This window comes from Ammospiza caudacuta, chromosome 2 (assembly GCF_027887145.1).
Source record: "Ammospiza caudacuta isolate bAmmCau1 chromosome 2, bAmmCau1.pri, whole genome shotgun sequence".
NCBI classification, from domain to species: Eukaryota; Metazoa; Chordata; class Aves; order Passeriformes; family Passerellidae; genus Ammospiza; species Ammospiza caudacuta.
The window spans coordinates 84626435-84647762 of record NC_080594.1 but is presented as its reverse complement, the minus strand read 5'-3'; positions in this window follow the sequence as shown (position 1 = coordinate 84647762).

The following is a 21328-nucleotide window of genomic DNA, read 5'->3' as shown; positions in this document are numbered from 1 at the left end:
TCTTTTCTGTGTATAAAAGCAGCAGGCTATAAATATTAGGGGATTAATAAAATCAGAAATATATTTCTAGTCCTGGCTGTGTCTGAGAGACACAAGCAATACTTGTCCTACGGCACTTTTAGAAAATATCATTAAATCATGCAAAAGTGCTGCTGATGAAAAAGTCACGAAGAAATAAAACATTCTTTTTCTTTCCAGGTCTGCTGAAATGAGCCATAATTTTGAGTGGCTTTTGACAAGCATTAGTGCATGTTTTTGTTTGCTATCATTTACAGGCTTCCTTTCGGCCACCTCACACAGTGATTTCTGCTAGGATCACAGAAGTGCAAAGGGCTGAATCCAACCACAGTTTTTCTCCACAGTTTGCAGAACTCTGACACCAACCCACACTCATTCACATCAACATGGAAACCTGAGTGACTTGATTAGGAGATGATGCCAATGATCTCCTAGCGTCCAGTAACAGTGCCAATTCATTGCATACGCCTTCAGGCTTTGTTTGGAGTGCCCTCAATATAGCTCCAAGAAGTGATGAAAACTGTAAATAATTATCCAGAATGGCTTAAAGTTATTAGCTTATGCAGTCCAGTGATGTGTCTCCTTTCACAGCACCAGTTATTTAACATTTATAGCATCTGTTTAGGTGTTCAGAGAAGAGTGAGAAGCACTTGCCATTATTTTCTGACAACCTGCTCATAATATCAACATATTACAGAGAAGGTGGAACAATATATCCTATTTTCCTGTCCGTCAACACTTTGGAAATTTAATGGGAAGTTAACAAAGACCTGTGAATGTAAAAGGGTAGTAACTCAGTGTATCAATAGAACATCTTGTCACATCATGGCCTTAAAGTCAAGTAGTTTAGTAGACTCAAACATAATTGAATTTTTGTAAGAAGAGTAAGGGTGTAAGTCTTGTACTGTTGAAAGTTTCCAAAAGAGAAACCTGACACCACATGTCATGGACAGTTGTCATTTTAATTAGTAAGACCTCCATTTGCATCTGTGAAGAGCAGAAGGATATTGGGATGTGTATCCATCTATTATGGAATTTTTGCATTTTCTCCAATGTTAGTACTGAAGAAGTTGAAGTATGCAATAAAATGGACTGTGCATTGGGATCAAATGTGGAGATTTATTCCATCACAGGAATATACATGGCAGCAATATTCTTGCTGTAGGGAAGAAAGTAGGAAAAAAATGCATTAGGCTTTGTCACAGCAATATTTATTCTTTTTAAGAAGAAGAATTGTGAGTATTCAAATTTTTACTACCCAAGTTCTATTTAGGATTTTTCTATATTTTAATTATAAGCTGTTATATATGTGCTATCTCTAAAATGCTCTGGCATTTTGTTCAATTTACAGTGCTGAGCTGTCTTTAATCTTCTTTTTACTGTGCAAGACTATTTCCTTTGGCAGCTTCTGGCAATAAAGACAACAAGAACCCACTCAACCCAGTAACAAACATAGAGTTATTGAAGAGTTTTTTAGGGATCCATGCAATTAATTTTCCTCAAAGACTTGCTCAAACTACTTTTGCAGGTCATGAAAAGAAGAATGACCAAGCAGAAAGTGATTCTAGGGGCAGCAGGAATAAAAGACATCCTAGAATCTGACAGCATACGCTAAGCTGAAAAATCCCCAGCTCTGAAACCCAGGACAACTGTTAGCAGTGATAACAGTTGTCAGTATTTTTAAACACGTGGAAACAGTTATTGGCTAGGCACATTTAAAAAGAGGTGAATAAATGGAAAACTTTTGGGAGAGGAAGAGTAAATTCCCTCCATCTAAATCTATGGTAAGTTACCACTAGCTTTTCCCTGAGGTGCTGAAAATAAGGTAGAAAAATATATCTGTGGAATTTTTGATTCTGCTAAACAGATAGGTTAAATGGGATTTTGAATACAGTTATTCTAGTGTTCAATCATAAGCAATATTTGCACATCAATTTATCCTATTGATTACATTAGAATCATAAATTATCTCACATTGTGGATGGCCTGGGGCATCTATAATACTGATTAAAATTAAGTTCTAGTTCATTAATGATCTCTAAAATGAAACAAAGTGACATGACAGGCATAGCTGTCTGAGATTAATCAGTCAGTATTCTTTAAACTATGAACTACTTTTCATCAATTGTTCTGTGGGAACATGTATTTAACACTATTTACTAAAAAGATTTTTTATGTTCCGTTAACCAACCTAATTGTTTTACATCTTCCTTCACATATTTTGGAGCCATTCATTACATGAAATTCCAAAATTAAAGTCATTAAGCACACCAAACTACAAAATGTGTGCCTGTGTGCTAGCAATAATGACCAAACATTAACCCCTTTTTCATGTGTATTACCAAAGGGACGAGGAAAGATATATTCAGTGCTGGTCTCTTTTCTCTGTCTTTTAGCAAAGACAGGCACAGCTACTGGCAGATTCTGTATACCAGAACTGCAGCTGGGCACTACTAACAGAATGGGAAATTTTGTTTATTAGTAAAAACCTTTGCTGTAAATATTCTGATGAACACCTGTAATAACACATTTTCTGCAAGGGAAAAAAAAATACAGCAAAAAGAAATCAGAATGTTTAAAAAAGCAGAGGGCCTATGCTTTGTTAAAGAAAGAACTCTCCACATCATCATTGTTTCCTAGTCTAGTCCATTGCACCAAATGAACATGACAGATGAAAGAATATCTTTGTACCTTTGCAATTATTCCATAAGACTCCATAGTCTGAGGGAAGGGTATGTTCTCTTTCAATACCTCATATGAAGATCATATTTATAGAATCATAAAATTTCCGTTCTCCTAAGGAGGCAATAAGCAATAAGCTTTTTCCAGTGCTGTGTGTCTTTGAGAAATATCATTATCATTACCTATTTCTCAGGAATTATCTTTTTAAAATAAGGAATGACTAGGAGTTTTGCTTTTTTAATTGCCTCCTGTACTCCCTGAAACAATGCATGTGACATATCCATTCAGGTCAAGCCTGAATAATATCAACAGTCAAAAATAATCCTTCAAGTTACAACTGTGAGCTAGCTGTATTTTATTATGTTATTCCAGCCTTAAATTGTTTAATGCACAAAATATTTATGTATTTTCTAATAATTTTATGGGTACATCAAAATCAAAACTGTTTACTGTTGTTTAATATTCAGCAGCTTATCCCTTCAATATCATAGACAAACTCTGCTGGTAAAACAACCAACACAAAAATAAGGGTTTCTCCTCCATCTTTCCATCTGCGTCCATGGTTAACAGGATATACCAGTGATAGACAATGAAGATTTCATTATATACTGCCTCAGATATGATTAACACTTTCCAGTATGATATTCATAATATATGGGCATAGGTTTTAAAGTAGAGTAAGGAAACTCTAAAATTTAATACTGATTTTCAAGGCATAGACAAAGTTAGGAACTCACTGCATAAAATTCAGGCACACAGAAACTTTGCTATCATATGATTTTCAGAAACTAATATATGGGAACATGTAATGAGCAGTGCCTTTCCTAGGAATAAAGGAAGCATGGTTGAACTCAGTGTCTACAGTGACATTTGCAAGAAAGAACAGAGATGAATAATTACAGGAAGATGATAGTTATGGATAGTTTTTATAATTGGAAATTAAGGCACTTTTTATTAAAAAAATTACGAAAAAAATGTTAAAGAACCAACAAACATGAATGTAAAATACCCCTCCATTAGCTTTTATTGGTATTTTTCACTTTCTGTGTAAGTCTTCAGTTTCTTTTCCTTACAGACATAGTGAACATTGTGATGTATTACTTCATAAAAATAAGTAAAGAATACCTTTGGTATCTGGATTTCTTGAAATACAGAATTATTTTCTAAAGCTTTTCTGTTGTGAATTATGTTAACACAGTGAAGGATTTGGAGGACTACTGCAATGAATAAAGAGCCAGAGAATAACCACAAGCCTGAAATTCTTTCCTCACACCAGTTAGCTGTTCCTTTGCTCCATGACTGATTTGGATTGCTAACAGCATGCTCTCCAAGAAAATATCTGGGCATTGATGGGTTCACTTCAGATCTGTTCACAATGTGATAAAAGCAAGGGCTTTTTCCCCTTTTCCAAGTCCACCAACACTTATCCCAGCAATCTGTGCATCTCCAGAATCCTCCTTATATCTTGATGCCAGACCCTTGTTTCATCCATTACAAAACAATGATCTGTAATACAATCTCCATGTTATGCTACATTCCTTGAACTGAAAAAAGCCTGCACCAAATAACAGTCATGGTTCAGGGATACTATATAAGAGTCAGAGCAGTGGTTTAGAGCATGGATGCAAAAAATCTGATCCAAGAGAGCTTATTCCTGAGCGCTGTGAACGAGCCCCTCCACGCTGTGTGGCCCAAAAGACGCGATTACCTGAAAATCCACGCAGAGCCAGATAACTCAGTCATGCATAGTGAATATTATTCTTAAAACGCTTTCCAGGAAGAAACAAATAAATGACAGGTTTTTAAAAACACATTAGTAATGGCTAAAGTAAAACATGAAAAATTAGTGACTCAGTATGGCAGGATAGCATAAAGCCTCATTGATGGCTTCAGTTTCTTTTGGAGCCCTTTCTGTGCAGCAAAGCCAGAAAGGCTGTTATAATCTACTCACTGTTACCAAAATTACCAGTCTTTTCTAAAGTAACAATAGCAACACGATAATAACTCTCATTGTAGAGATACCAGAAAGACATTGGGGAATAGATTAATTTTCAGCATCTGCCACTTGGAATTTACTACACATTTATAAGAGAAGATTCCTGAACTTCAATTAAGAGAATAATGTTAAGCAAATCATATAGCATAATGTGCTCTTTTGAGCTTTGTTTTTATTACTTATTTCAAACTTGTCTACATGTTTCACAGCACCATATTTGAAATGGACTCCTGGACAGTAATCCTGTCATTCTTGCTTTGGATATGTTATAGGCTCTTTTCACTTTAAGCTATAGTTTGATATTTAAGCTCTACATCTGGTGCATTTGCACAGCACTTAGGAGAAGTATAACAATACGTAATATTTTTTCTTTATATCCTTTGTTTAGGAAGCAGTCCACAAGAAAACATGGTATCATAACTTTTACCCTGTGCCATAAAATCCTCCACAAAACCCTGGATTCTGGGGTAGGCCAGAATTGGTTTGGTCAATCAATCTATGTCAAAATACTATAATTATAATGATAATTCCAAGCCAGGGGTCAGAGGGGTCATTCACCCATTTGTCTCCTCAAGACCACAGTTTCAGTAACCATGTCTATTGGATTATCTTTGAATGCAGACAATAGAACTTCAGTGGTGCTTAATTTGTTTTAACACACAGACTGGTTGAAAAATGTGGAACATTCTACTGTTGACAACAGGATCCATTACCTACAGAAAGTTCTGACATTTGATAAAGAATTCATAATCAATAGAAAAGGCCCCCATGCTAGATTGAAACAATTTTCTTCTGTCAGTCTCTAAAAGACACTTTCTACTTACTGTAGAACTTAATTTATTTAGGGGGACCATGCACTAGGCACATGAAATCAGAAAAAAAATTAGATGTCTAGATGAACTAGACTAGGTCCTAACTTTGTCTTAAGAAAGCAGTTCTGGAAAATACTTGATCCAAATAATGGATGAATGTCTACACATATTTATTAATTCACCAAGGAAGTATTGTTTTTCTATTTAAGTTGCTTTTCAGAAGACAACAGTTCTATATTGCATATATACATCTAGAATTCCCACATCTCTGTCATTTTAAACAGTAAACTAATGATGCAAATTAAATCTTGGTAGTGAGGAGAACATCACTATTAAAAAAATACAGAAAATGCTTTTAAATTTATGCTTTGAAAACTGGTAAAAACAAGTTTCATTGCATTTGCTGTCTCTTGGGAAATTTGAATATAATTTTTCCAAAAATGTCAGCTATTAGATTTTATTATTCAGACTAAGATTTATTCTTTATTTGTCCTAAAGGGGCATATTCACACACTTTGCACAAATGAATCTAATATACATATATAAAAGGAAATAATTGCTTATTTTAAAGTTGTGACTGTCACTGCTGCTCTTCTAAAATAGTTGACTGTACACTCTGTGCTTTTTTGTTATGGTAATAGCTAATAGCTTGTGAGATTTACAGCACACTTCCCAATTCCAGATATCACCTCTACAGTATGATTCTTACAAGGTGCACTTCATGGTTACAGCTCCTAAAGAAGTAATGGGCTAAAGATTTCTCTGCAAAGCCCTCAGATGTGTTTTCATCATGGTGCTGAGGCATAGTGATCTCCAAGGAGTACTCTGACCGACAGAAAGATTAAGGGTCAAAATAGGACAAGTATGGTCCACAAAATAAAATGGCAATTCCTCAACATCAGGTAACGTATGAGCTTTGATGTTTATTGTATTTATTTACTATTTAAAGCATATTACCAAATGTTATGGGGTTTTTTAGGTGGAATGGCTTAAAAAGTGAGAGGAAACTTGAATATTTGTATTTTCCTGGCTGTTACAAACACATTTGGTATAACTTTATGAATGGAGAGATGAGTGGCATATTCTCTATCACAGCACATGTGTATGATTCTTTGGTGAAGAATGAGGCATGCGATGGGGCAGAAGTGTCAGCACACACAGTGACAAGACTGCAGCTAAACTAGAGAACTGATTCTTGAAAACAGCAAGTAGCAGGTAGACAACAATTCATCTTAAGTGAGAGAAATAAAGAAGCTTTCCTACAGATGGAGACAGAATTAGGCAGAGCTTGTTACAACTCTGGACGTGGTAAAAAATCCCAAGAGTGATACAGTTTCAGACCTTAGTTTCAATCTTCCTCACATAGTTTATTCCGAACGGTTTTCTGCTCTTGTTCTATTTAAGTATCAAAGGTGAGTTTCATTTTCCTATTTTTTGTTTGTTTATTTTGTTTTGTTTGTTTTATTTTTCTTTGCAGTAGTAGTTGGTTGAGAATTTCTTTTCTTTTGTTTTTGTATGTGTAAAATTAAAACTAATTTAATTTTTAGGAAAATGGGATATCAGGAAAACGACAAAACTTAACAAAGCATGTTTTCAAGACAATGCTTCCTTATCAAGGCATTCATTGTTGCTCATAGAAATTTCTTCTGTGTTGTAGTTATTGTTTTTTATATTGAGAAATGTCATCCTGTGTCACCCTCTGTGCTCTTCTTCACAACTGACTTCCTTAGTTACTGACTTCTACTTTTGCACTGAGATCATTAAACAGCTCCAGCATGCAAATGAAACCTTCAAATTCTTTCTTCTAAAGAAGTGCATTTTCTCTTTAGCTTTAAGTGGAAGATAGTGTTGTGCCTTAATGCAGACAAAACTAACATGATACATGGAGGATTCCTTGTATAATATGTTCCTTATTATAGCTTTAGAATACTTCAGATGTTTTGACCAAGTCATAGAGTACAAATGATGCAAGAGGGATTTCTTTTTCAACAATACTCATAAAATTTTGGCCTGAAATTCAGAGTTGTGTTCTCATTTTTGGTTAGTATTTCTTACCAACACATTGTCTTTCTAGTTTTTACAATTGTTTAGCAATCCTATATCAAAGGAAGCATCAACTATAGAAATCTCAAGATCTACATAATTGACAGCTTATCAAAACATATCACTGAGTCAAATATGGTATATCAGTAGATAAAATGCAGTAGGTAATGAGGTGATTGGAATAACCACGTGCTATTAAGTCTAGGAGATCAACCACACTCATTATGTCTTCCAAAGAGCACAGAAAAAAAATAATAATAAAAAAACTGACTATGCTCTAAGAAAAAAACTTAGATATTTTGAGCATTCCAGGTGTTGAAGAAAGACACCTTGGATATGAAGAGACAAGAGCTGCTAACAGCAGGAATTTGGACTCTAATGAAGTTATCTCGGAGGTCATGGAGCGAGGTGAAGGAGGGGGAGAGATTGAGAGGGTAAGATGGGTTAAGAATTTGAGTCTTTCCCAGTGTGCGAAATACCTACCTTTAGAGGCTTCTCCTTTTGCCCTCATTGACTGGAGACAGAGCCCAGGCATCTTGCTTAAAATTTTAGCCTAAAGCTTAAACAGTTGGTATTAGGTGAGCTACTAAAGAAATGCAGCTATTTCTACCACAGTGGAATGGCTGATACATAAATAGTTCCACTCTGCAGAGAGCAAACAAATATTTGTAAATGTCCAGAAACATGATGCCAACAGTGAAACTACTCCAGACCACAGGAATGTTGAAGGCATCTTTATCCTCCCTCTTTCTGAAACACTGAGAAACCTCATTACAGGTTATGTGATCTCTTCTTCAAAGCTTTGGGCCTCACCCCTTTTCTTCAAAATGGAAACAAAACACTTACTAAATATTTAAGACAGCTGAAAATTCTGAGTCTGTCAGTTCTACAACTTTTTTTAAACTATGTTAACAAATGGATAGTGATTTTAATGTGATGTGATGTAAAAATGAATTAAAAAAAAGAAAAATGGGATCTTAAATAAAAGACATTTTAGTCTTGTTTAGCTATGTAGCTATTTCAGTTATATCAAAGAGAAAAAAAAAAGTGGTAGTTGAAAGGGACTAATTGCAAAATATTCAATTCATTTATGCTGTGCCATTTACATACATATAGATCATTAACATTTCTCTCCTTTGTTATGCTTACATTCAGAGTATTTTCTATTCTAACTAGTCAGGCAGCTAAGGGCCATAATTGCAATGTGCCTATTTTTGTTTTTTACTAAACTTTTTTATCATAAAAATGGCTACTAGGATATTTATTCTTGCCAGTTACATATTCTGAGACTATCTGTTTGAAAACATTTCACACAGGAAGAATTTGTCAATGTCTGATCTCAGCTCCATCAATCCTCTGTTATTTAGTAAAAATAAGTAATACAGAATTTTAACTTCAGCATCTTATATCAATCAAATTGTGTGTTCTGATAAAGAAGAACTCTCTTAACAAAGATTTCAAGATTGTTTCATAGAGTGGTGATTTCTGTCCCTCACAGAGAAAGATAAATTTGACCATGATCAAAACTTAAGATATTCTACTGTTTTTCACTGAAGCATGTTCCCCAATATAATTTTAAAAAAACCAAACAACCAAAACCTCAAGCCCAGTCCGAAATATATTTGGACCGTGTATTTACAAAGTACCATAGTCTTGGTTCAATTAAATAATTTCCAAGATTTCAGACACAGAAATGGACCTGAGGCACTTATATTGATTACAGTGTAAACCTCACCTGGTTCCCCTTGCATTTTCAAATCCAGTAACATTGGAAAGATTCCTGCTGTGTAATCATTACAATTGATAGGTATATTCATAATGCAGGAATATAATCTAATGTGATTTTTCTTGTATTAATTATTAGAGTAGAAAACATTGACTTTCTATAACAATTAGATTTTTCTATGATTTTTTTAAATAAATAACAATAAAAAGAATAAAAACGTTGTTATAGAAAGGTACAAAATAATGTTGTAAAGAAAGATTTGTTTTAAAAATTAGTGGTAATTTAGTTTCTGTAGATTTATGCCCTGTTCACTTGAATAATATGTTTTCATGTACTTTTTGGATATTCATTGAACTTAACATCATATAAGTGAGCCTCTGGTGAACAGAGAGAAAGCAGGTAATGTTGCAGACCTCCAGAAGAATATGCTATCTAGCAGAATTTAGATCTCTAGTACTGAATGGAATTCCTAATTGACCCTTCTCTGACTGACTGAATTGTCACTTATATTATGAGGGTAATTTCACTAAATAATGAATAACTAGGTTCATTTAAATAATTTCATTTGACGACAATTTTCCCTCTTTCAAGGAAAAAAAGATGAGATAGCCTCACATTAGAAATATGTCTCACAATTTTTTTTAGATGAAAAAAGTGTTATAAATTTTACTTTTAAATTTAGAACAGAGAAATTAATTGATATAAACATATTGCCACAAGAAATCACACACTTCTGAGGTGTTTTCAGGGCTGAACCCCAGAAGACATTTTCTCTTACTTCATTTAGGTAGTTCTACTTGTCTTACTGCTGTCTTTATTCTATTTGGGCCTTCTGCCTGTTTATTTTAGGATTAACTAGGAATTTTCTTCTTCCAACATTTTTATTTCAGTAGCAATCTATTTTAATGTTGATGCAAAAACATATTTTAGGGTACACCATGCTAAGAAAGATATGAGGAAAAAATGAGAATGAAAAGAGATTTCAAATCAAGAGAAAAGAAAGAAAATCATCAAAGAATCTGAACTCAAAACATATATATAGGGTGGCAGAGAATAAAATGCATACCTCACTGTTTTGCAGTACCCATTTCTAATAAAATGCTTATAATCCTACTCTTACTCTGTACATGGAGGGGGTTGTTTTTTTTGTTTTTCACTGTAACTATTTTTTCTTTCTTTTTATTGAAGTTTTTGGTCTTTTATTCTTGAAGCTAAAGGGGAAAACAAGAACATATAATTGCTTTTAAACTGCTTGTTATTTTACACTACTCAGTCAGTCATCTGGTATTCATCTCTTCTTTAAACTTAGTAGCCAACTTTTCAGCTGCTGTAAACTGCACAGTACTAACAAAATCAAAGGCACTACAGCGATTTTAATCAGCTGTTCATCTGGTTTCAGAGTTCTATTTAATATCACCTTACAGTAATATACTAAACTCTGAAGTTTTTCCTTCTTTCTCTGAATTTTATACTTGTTTTCCTAATATCAAAGAGAAGCTCCTCAGATGCAGTATTTTCAGTACTTTAATTTGTTAATTTTGTTTTACCACTTGCTTTCTTTTACTGAGAGCCAGTGCCTATTCAACAGATGTTTTCCCTGAGGTTCTCAAAATTATCCTTATTTGTTATTTTACTTTTTCTAGGACGGTTATGGCTAATTTACAATCCACCAGTTTGTGCAAGTTAAAATTGTTCCTTCAGTTGTAGATTAACTTGCATTTCTGTGCAGAGATTTGAACTTGTTTTCATTACCAGCTACCAGGCATTAACTCGACTTCTGAAGCTCCTCATAATTTTCTCAAAACTGAGAAAAGTGTTGTCATCCGAATACTGAACTTACCTTATGATCTGGATTTCTGCTTTAAAAGTATATATTACGTTAATATCAACCTTAGTTCCAAAAATAACTTCAAACTTTTGTAGGTCTACTTCTAAATTAAATTTACATGGTTGGTTTTTTTTTGGTTTTTTTTTTTTTCTTCCAGTGCTTTTTATTTAATTTGAACAGTTTCAGTTAATGCCAGGACTTATCATTCACCGATTCTGCTTTTTCCTCCTATCAATTATAGATCAGTAACTTAAAGGCCTTTATTGCAAGTACACACCAGATATCTTGCAATTATTTTGTTGATCACTTTTGCTTCTCGCACTTTAAAGTGGAGTATATTATATGCCTTACATACCTTATTTTGGAAGTAATGGGCTGTGAATCAGACTCATTTATTTGCGTAAATTAGATTCTTGATTGGATAATGTCTCTTGTGAAAATCTCACATAAGTAGGCAAATATAAAAGTTGAAAGTAAAAAGTTAGTGCTTAACACAGAGCCATCTCACAGTAGGCATTTAAGTGGCTGTGAATTCCATTTTTAAAAAACAGTGCCTAAAGCAGAGGACAAGAAATGCACAGTGATTCTGAATTATGTCACAACTTTATCTGTTTGTACATTTGGACCCTGAATCTTCTGTCTGTGCATTCCTCATCTGCAAAATGGAAATATATAAATACATGCAGGTTATAGCCCATGAAAGTCCCAGGTCCATGTTAACATGGTCCTGTACAAGCAGACCAGATGAGAGCTACTAGGATAATAAGAATTGTAGAAAAAAACAGTAAATGAAGAAAGAATGTGGAAAGTTTGTATAGCCTAAGAGGAAAAAGCTCAAATCCATCACAGAATCACAGAATATTCTGATTGAGAGGGACCCACAAAGATCACAGAAATCCAACTCCTGGCCTTGCCCAGGACAGCCCCAGTTGTCACACCGTGTTCCTGAGAGCACTGTCCAAACACCTGAGCTCTGTCAGGCTTGGTGCTGCGATCACTTCCCTGATGAGTCTCTTCCAGCGCCCAACCACCCTCTGGGTGAAGAAACTTTTCTGGTTTTCCGGCCTAAAGCTCCCCTGACACAACTTCAGGCCATTGCCTCAGGCCCAGTCACTGGTCACCACAGAGAAGAGATCAGTGTCTGACCCTCCTCTTCCCCACACAAGGAAGTAACATTTCTTTGCACTGAAATAGTGGTTAAATGCTGGAACAGCTTCCTAGAGAGGTGGTCAATGCCATAAGGCCATCTGTCTTTAGAGGTATTTGGGAAATGACCTTAATTACACACTTTAATTTTTGAGCAGCTCTGAATTAATGGGGCAGTTGGACTAGACAATCATTTTAGGTTCCTTTCAACTGAAATAGTCTATTCTTTCTATTCTATTCTATTCTATTCTATTCTATTCTATTCCTATTTCTGCTTCTATTTTATTCTAATCTTTCTCCAAATATTTTGATAACCTCAAAAAACCCCAAATCAATTCTGCTAAAATCCTGTAAGATCATTTAAAAATACTATAAGATCAGTAAATCACATACTTTGGAAAATCACTGTCCACTTGGGAAACCTCAGTCATTTGGGGTTTAATTTATTTTGATGCAATATTAGACATAGGATCTGGTTAATTATCTGTATCCAGAGTTCTTGTTAATATTGGTTTTTAATACTGTAGAATACACAAAGCAAAAATGAAACAAACTGGCTGTCCCTTCTGTATCTGTTGTAAGAATAATCCAGCCACAAGGTTAGATTGTTTTTTTGTTTTCTTATCAAGAGGGAGGCTGCAGTCAGGAAAGATTCTGGCAAATAGAGCTACTTTTGCCCTTTTCAACTCGAGTGTGTTAACTCTCAGGGAAAAAAAAAAAAAAAAAAGGAAAATGAAGAGAGGCAACAATCAAAAAAATTGCCTTGTACAAGGAGAAGGTATTGTGTTCAGCCTGACCTTGGCCTGCAACTCTTGACATCAGCTCTGGAAAATGTGTCAGTTTTCCTGCCTGGTTTGTTCAAGTGGTGAAGCCTTACTACTACTGTAAGGCATACCTTACATACACACACAAACACAAGTGCGCTTATTTCTCTTATTTCTATGAAGTCAGAGGCAACAAAGCTGCCTTTGTATCTAGCAAATATAATTCTTTCCTTCTTGCATAATTGCTGAGATGTTTTTGTCTGAAATTCTATTCACATTGACACTTCATGTATGTGTGAAACTGGTTTGAATGATGTCTACATTCATTAGTTTTTCCACGGTAACTATTTCCCTTACAAGGTACATGATCCCAGAGCAAAGAAAAGTTAACAATTTAAAACTCTGAGGGTGTCTTTGTTGGGAACAGTATAATTTTTTAATTCACATTCCTTTCACTTAGTTTCTGTAATCCCTGAAGAGAACAGAGTCAAACCTTGTGTTTTAATTAGGATTTTCAGTATTTATGGCCTGCAGCAATGAAAGGAAAAAAAGTAATTCTAGGGTTGTTGTGGGAAAAAAAGATTGGGTCAAGTTTGCATTTTTGCAACTGTCATTTACATTTTCTAAGAACAGTTGTAAAAACTGAAAATGGTTTTATGATTCATGGCTCATATGACTAAAAGCAACGAACTGAATTTTGCATGAAATACTGGTATGAAATATCTATCAAAGAGAGTGAACTTAGACAAGGAATGTTACTCTGCAAGGAAGAGACTGGAATTATAGAAATTATGGTAATTATGGTAAAATTGAACTTCAGGTATGCAAACTCTCGAAAATTCTGCTGATTTTGTGAACACAAAATTTATAGACATATAGCATTGGTACCAAGGGCTGCAGAATCTAGCAGTGGTAGCTGAGAGGCAACAAAAGCTTACAAGAATTTAAAATCTGGTACCAGTACAAATGTGTCCAACTTCACTACAGGACTGAAATATTGGAAAAGTACATTTCTGCTCTCTTTTGCTTTACAACAGAAGTTTGTTAATGTTAATGTGTCAGCTGTAGAGCATTCAGAAATGCCAGATGAATGAAATATAATTTTTCTGGTTTTGCTTAGTTATGCAGCTTCCTGCTCCCTACTTGTGGGCACTTGATTTGTTTGACTGTTCATTGACAATTTCTTGACAGCCACTGTAGGCCAAACTGTGTAAGGGGATCAAGCTAATCACTCAGTGAACATCATGCAAATCTGGTAAAGCTCTGTGGTGGTTTAATGGAACTAGACCATTTCCAGCAAAAAATACCATCACAGTGAAGCTTTTTAAGGGAAGCTTTCTGCACTAAAAATGTTCACAAAGAAAAGATAAACTCCTCAAATTTAATAAAAATGAAGTAGGAAAGAGTAAGTATTAAAAGAAGAGGAGCAAAAAATGTTTATCATTAATGTTTCCAGAATAAAGGTTTTTTTTCTTTTCTAAGGGAATGAGAGAAAAGGAACAGGTCAGGTCTAGTGGAGGAGTTATGATAACACTTTCTGGTGCTGTTTTTAGTAGGTAAAGAGGTGAAAGTATCTGAAATGATCCAGTAAAAATAAAAACAAAAAGGAGGATAAACATTCTGTGTCTGTTTGAGGCTTTATTTCATAGGTTCTCTGAAAGATATGTAAGAATGTGGGAAGATTAATGAGAAAAACACACATGAGAAAACAATAAAAATTTAGAGGTACCAATGAAAGGTAGCAACCAAGCACATACCCACCTTTGTTTTTTGATGCTAATTAGGTGCTTAAATACTAACCATGTATTTGAAAACTCACACTGCACTTTGATAAAAGAGACTAAATAAATACAATCAAACAAGCAAGTATAATTAACACTTGAAAAGGGAAGAAAAGATTAGCTATATGCATAGATTAACAGTTCAATATTATTTAAGAGTGTTTTCTTCCTTTAAAGAAAAGCTAGTGTCTCACTCAAGATAGTCAATTGTCTTTTGAAGCTGCTTTCTAATGTTGTAATTGTTTAAAACTAACAAACAATTTGAGCTGAGAAAAGTGCAATCATGCCTGATGTATTCTAACCCCTCTTCATTTCTTGAAGTACACATTAAATTTTACATTTTCCATGATCCATTCAGAAAAATGTCAATTTAGCAAAACTGAACGACAGCTTTTCAGAAAAAAAAAAAAAAAAAAGGTGCAACAGCCAAAGTATCTATACACATACTAACCAATCCAAAACTCACAGATTCAAAACGGAAATAGAAAATTTCTTGGCCTCAGCTTTCATATAGTTATCTTAGTGTTTTTAGGCTTCTCAATACCCCTTGAGTTCTGATAAATGTTTGAAAACACTCAATATTTGCACATATTTGGGGAAAAAAAAGGAAAAAAAAACAAACCCAAAGTCAAAACAAATAATAGCCAGGCAAACAAATAAAAAAGACCTTACCTTCTACTGATAGGTCTAATGTTGAATACTATTCATTTCAGAATGAAAATTTCTGAAATTTTAATTAGACTTATTTATGACTTTTGACTCTCCCTTTTACATGAAAATTTCCAGTAAACAATGAAAGTCTAAAATTAGTGTTCTCTTCCCATTGTTCATCATTAATTAAACCCAAGTGAGACTTAGCAATTTTTCTCAGCTCTTTTTTAAAATTTCTGGAAGAAAGTTTTAGAAGACATCCTGTGAACCAGGAGTTCAATTAGTAGGAATATAATAGGGAAAATAAATTGTTTTCCAGTTAATTTTTGCACCTGGCATGAGTCAAGCACAAGACAAAGGAAGGCAGTAGTTTCTTTCAATATCTAGCAGATAAATGACAGATAATTGCTGACTCCTGCTGAGAACAAGATTCCCACAAAATTGTTGGAGTACAATAGGCCAAAGCATAAATCCTTCTAAACATTTTCACTGTTTGCATACATTCCCTTTTTTTTCCATACAGATGTCTGTGTGCAACCATGAGCATGCACATGGATGCACATACACTGATATGTTCCTCATTTTCCAAAAAATAACGGTCTTAAAATATCATGACTATTTTAATTATTCACTTATGTGGACACATTTTTCAAAATAAAAAGGCAAAATCTTCTCTCTAATCATACTTATGAAAATTGAAATAAAAAGGAGTATATTAATAAAGATCCATATCAAAAAGTCATGAAATATATTAGTCAACTTTCCTGCTCTTAGCTTGCTTCATGTTCTCTCAAATTTTGATCAGATGACATATATTTAATTGAAGCATATTTTTCTTCCTGTGGAAATCCACATCCACTGTCTTCTCATTGACTGCTGGAAAAGTAGTAACAAAAGTTCTTATTGTTTTCTTAATAATTTCAGTTCAGGCATGTCAGCATAAGATAATGCAAATTATTTCTGTATATAAAATTGCAATAAATGTCATAAACATATTGGACTTTCACTGGGACCAGGACATCTGAAATGTGTAACTATAAAGGACTTGATCTAGCTTCTACAGTGACGAAAAGAGGCAAATAGGCAGCAGATCTATCAGAAAAATGTTAAAAACAAATTAGTTATGCTCTTTATTTTATGAGGGTTTTTTTCTGTGTGCATATACGTGTAAATCTGAATTTACACGAACAGTTTGACCAAAATTAATGAGATATCTCACATTAGGCATCAGAACATTTCAGAGTACCTATTTTGAATCATTTGCACACAGACTTAAGCCATGGAGTTCAAATTAAAACAAGATTGGTATAATACAGAATCACAGAAATTCAAGGCTGGAAGAGACCTGTAAGATCATCAAGTCCAACCCATGTTCTAACAATTCAACTAGATCATGGCAGCAAGTGCCACATCCAGTCTTTTTTTGAACTCTTCGAGGGATGATGACTCCACCACCTCACTGGGTAAATGATTCCAGTATCTGACCACTCTTTCTGTAAAATACTTCCTTCTTAATTCTAACTTGCATCTCGCTTGACGCAGCTTGAGACTGTGTCCTCTTGTTCTATCTGTTGTCGCCTGGAGAAAGAGGCCGACCCCCAGCTCACCACAGCCACCCTTCAGGAAGCTGTAGAGAGTGATGAGGTCGCCCCTTAGTCTCCTTTTCTCCAGGCTGAACAACCCCAGCTCCCTCAGTCGCTCTTCGTATGGCTTGTGCTCCAAGCCCCTTATTAGTCTCGTTGCCCTCCTCTGGACACGCTCAAGTAACTCGATGTCCCTCCTAAAGTGAGGGGCCCAGAACTGGATACAATACTCCAAGTGAGGCCTCACCAGTGTGAGTTAATAGCTACATTATGGCAGTTTCACCAACTATAAAGAAGAAAATTTATTGATTCAGTTAACTTTAGATATTCGTCTAAGAGGACTGGAATGTAAAAAGTTCTTTTAGTAATATCTACTTTAGAATCTCAGAATCATGAACTGCTTTGGGTTGGAAGGGACCTTTAAAGATCATCTACTTTCAGCTTCCCTGCCATGAGCAGAGACACCTCCCACTGGACCAAAGCCCCATCCAAACTGGTCTTGAACTTTTCCAGTTACAAATCACTAACAAATTCTCTCAGAAAATATCTTCTAGTGTATTCCCACCTTCATGGTAAGAAAAAAATATCTTCCTTATATTCTGAAAGAAACTACTTTCAGTTTCAAACTCTTGACTTTTGTCCTGTTACTACAAGCCTTGGTAAAAAAATGCCTCTCTTTATCTGTTTTATAAGCTTCCTTTAAGTGCAAAAAAAGCCTCAATAATATTTCCCCAGATCTGTCTCTTCTCCAGGATGAACAACCCCAGCTCTCTCATCCTTTCTTCACAGGAGAGTTGTTCTAGACCTCGGATTATTTTCGTGGTCCTCCTCTTGGGCCTGCTCCAACTAGTCCATGTCTTTTCTGCACTGGAGGCAGGAGTTCAGATGAGGTCTCATCACAACAGGGTAGAGAAACCAATACATGGTAGAAAATTCAGGCTCATTCACAGAATATAATTCAGGACCCATCAGGCATGCCCATATCTTCCACATGGTGATAACCTGCTTATAGTCATGCTAATAGTAATCTTTTGTTGTCTGCCAGATCCCTGGGAAAACGTTTGCTTATCTCACACCTTGATTAGAAGGCAATTGTAAAATACCTGTTAAACTACCTTGCTGAACAAAGTTAGAGGGACTACATACTGAGACACTTTCTATGTCAGATTTTCATTTCTCTCTTGACTTTTGATATTTAAACCTATTTTTAAAATAACTTCTATATGAAATTTACTTTATTTTATAAATGGAGTAAAGGTAGTTACATAATTTGTCAGAGAATGATGAAAGAAAATGTAATTTTTCTCCTTTTATGCATGATGTACATAAAATTTTTCTGTCTTATTAGATAAAGCCCACATTTATGGTATACTACAGGATGAAAATTACCAGTTCTTTAAGAACACCAGTTCCATGATAACTAGCTGGTCTGTATTATCTTTGTAGTAAATAATACAAAAAAACCCCATGGAAATGGCTTTTGTTACTGTTGTAGCTCATAAACAGGTCATCTACAAAGCCAAATAAGAAAAATAGATGATATGTCTTCTTGTGACTGAATAACTCTGATAAAAGTTCATCTTGTGTTTTCCTGTTGCACCATTTTACAGTTGTTTCTTTGGAAACCTCACTAATATTTAGCTATTTTTCATGTGCAGACCTCACAAAGAATAGATTCTTGGCACTTTTAGGCAAATGTCCTATGCAGTTTCTGAGGGTGCTTTTAATAGCTAAAACATTGTAATAGATTGATTACATGTTTACCTTTCAATGCTGTTAATTCAATTACTTTCTCCCAACTCAGTTTTTCATTGAGTTCTCATCATTAAATATCATACTTCGAAAAAATGGATTAGATGTCTTCAGTGTAGTGTTCAATACAGAAATCTAGTCTTAACTACATGAAATTTAAAAAAACAACTTAGCATATACCAGCTGTGTTTCTTGAATATGAAAGTGAATAGCTTTTAAAAGTTCTGTGTTATGCTGATAGAAATTTCCATTTAAACACATTGTAGATATGCACTGTACTTATCTATAGTAATGTTTTTTTCTTATATGCTTGCACACAAATACTTAGAAGCTACAATAATGAGGAATTTCATACCTCAGGCCAACAGAAGTATCAAGATATTTGCAAAAAAATTTTTGTCATCCTTAATACTTACATCATTAATGATTTTGTTTGTGCTGTTGAATTTTGTTTTAGATACTATAGAAAAATTTTTAAAAACCCATGTTTAAGGAACATAATTCACCACAGTCTGAAAAATAAAGTAAATTATACAAAATTCTATTGTCAGAGGCATGGGTTTATTTAACCATGAGAAATAATTGCTAGGTGAAAGATAGTGCTTTCAGACAACTGAATTAAGAAAGATTTCTCATTATATTGGTTGATTGCTTCACAAACATCAGGACATAAATGGGTTTATCAACAATCTCAGAATCACAGCTGTCCCATTTCTGGGCTTAGTAGGAAATGTAGCCAAGCTGTGGAAGCAATAACAGAAATAAGTAACAAATAAATAACAAGACATTAAGATGAAGACAAAATATTCAGTTTGCATTTGACGCTGTCCTTTACAACATCCTACTCTCTAAACTGGAAAAACATGAATTTGATGGATAGACCACTTGGTGAATAAAAATTTCTTTGGACAATCACACTCAAAGAGTTGTAGTTAAGAGCTCAATGTCCAAGTGGGAAGTGGAGATGAGTGGTGCTCCTCAGGGGTTGATTTAGGGTCTGGCACTTTTTAACATTTTTGTTGGTGACACGGACAGTGGAACAGCAAGTTTGCTGGTTGCACCAAGCTGTGTGGGGGGGTTGACATTTTGCAGGGAAGGGATGCCATCCAGAGGAACTTTAACAGGCTTGAGAGGTATCTGTGCAAACCTCATGAAGTTCAACAAAGCCAAGTGCAAGTTCCAGCACCGGAGTCAGGGCAATCCCAAACACCAGCAGAGGCTGGGAGCAGAATGGATTGAGAAGAGCTCCTGGGAGAAAGCCTTGTTGTTTATGGATGAAAGCTCAATATGACCCAGCAGTGTGCACTTGCAGCCCAGAAAGCCAATGACATCCTGGGCTGCGTCCAGAGAGCTGTGACCAGCTGCTCAAGGAAGGTGATTCTGCCCCTCTTTTTGGCTCTTGTGTGACCATACCTGGAGTACTGTGTCCAAGTCTGGGACCCTCAACAACAGAAAGTCATTGATCTATTGGAATGAGACCAGAAGGCAGCCACTGATGTGATCACAGGGCTGGAATACCTCTGATATGAAGACAGGCTGAGAGAGTTGTGGCTGTTCAGCCTGGAGATGAGACAGGTCTGTGGAAATCTTACAGCAGCCCTCCATTCCCTAAAGAGAGTTGGAGAGAGCTTTTCACAAAGGTGTGTAGTGATAGGACTGGGAAAAATGGCCTTAAACTGAAGGAGGGTGGTTTTAAACTAGATATTAGGGAGAAAATTGCTGTGAGGGTGGCAAGACACTGAAACAGGTTGCTCAAAGAGGTCTTCAAGACCAGCCTGGATGGGGCTCTGAGTAACAGGTCCCATGGATGACTCCTTACCCATGGCAGGGGTGCTGGAACTAGACAAGTTTTAGGGTCCCTTTCAACCCTAACCATTCTATGATTCTCTGATTAATTCTCAGTACACAAAGTTTAAAGGGGATTACAAATTTCTGCACGAGGTATAACTGCATGAGATAAACTAAATTTTCAGGAACTAACTAGTTTTCTTCAGTGAGACCTGGAAGTATCCAGTTTATTAAGGGGGACATTAACAGTACATATATCTTTCTCTCCTTTCATGTGAAGAGCTATTGGGAAGCTCTGGTAATGAAAATGCTTTTGTTTACCACTACCACTATATTGCTTTTTATTTTTCTGTAGACAGTTAGCTCAAACTATTGGAAAGTCAGTATGTTCTTAACATTTCCTTTCTGTTTGTTTAAGCTATTACATTTATGAGACACTTAGGAGTGAGGGAGAGAGGAACTGGTTTTTTGTCTGAAAAAGAAAGCCTACATATGTTTAGACAGTAACCGCAGAACTACAAGAAAAGGAAATATGAATTAAGATTGCATATTAAGATACATCTTGGCATCATATATATCCTTCAATTTTTTTAGGTTTTGGCCAGATTTTGATGAATTTAACTGCATATTTCTGGTGCAGCACAAACTCGAGTTACCTCTATATTTAGCTATACTGTACTTAATGGAAATTTTGTCTCCAGTTTATGCAACATTTCACAATAATTTCATGCTCTGGGGAGAAGGAAAGGAAAGAGGAG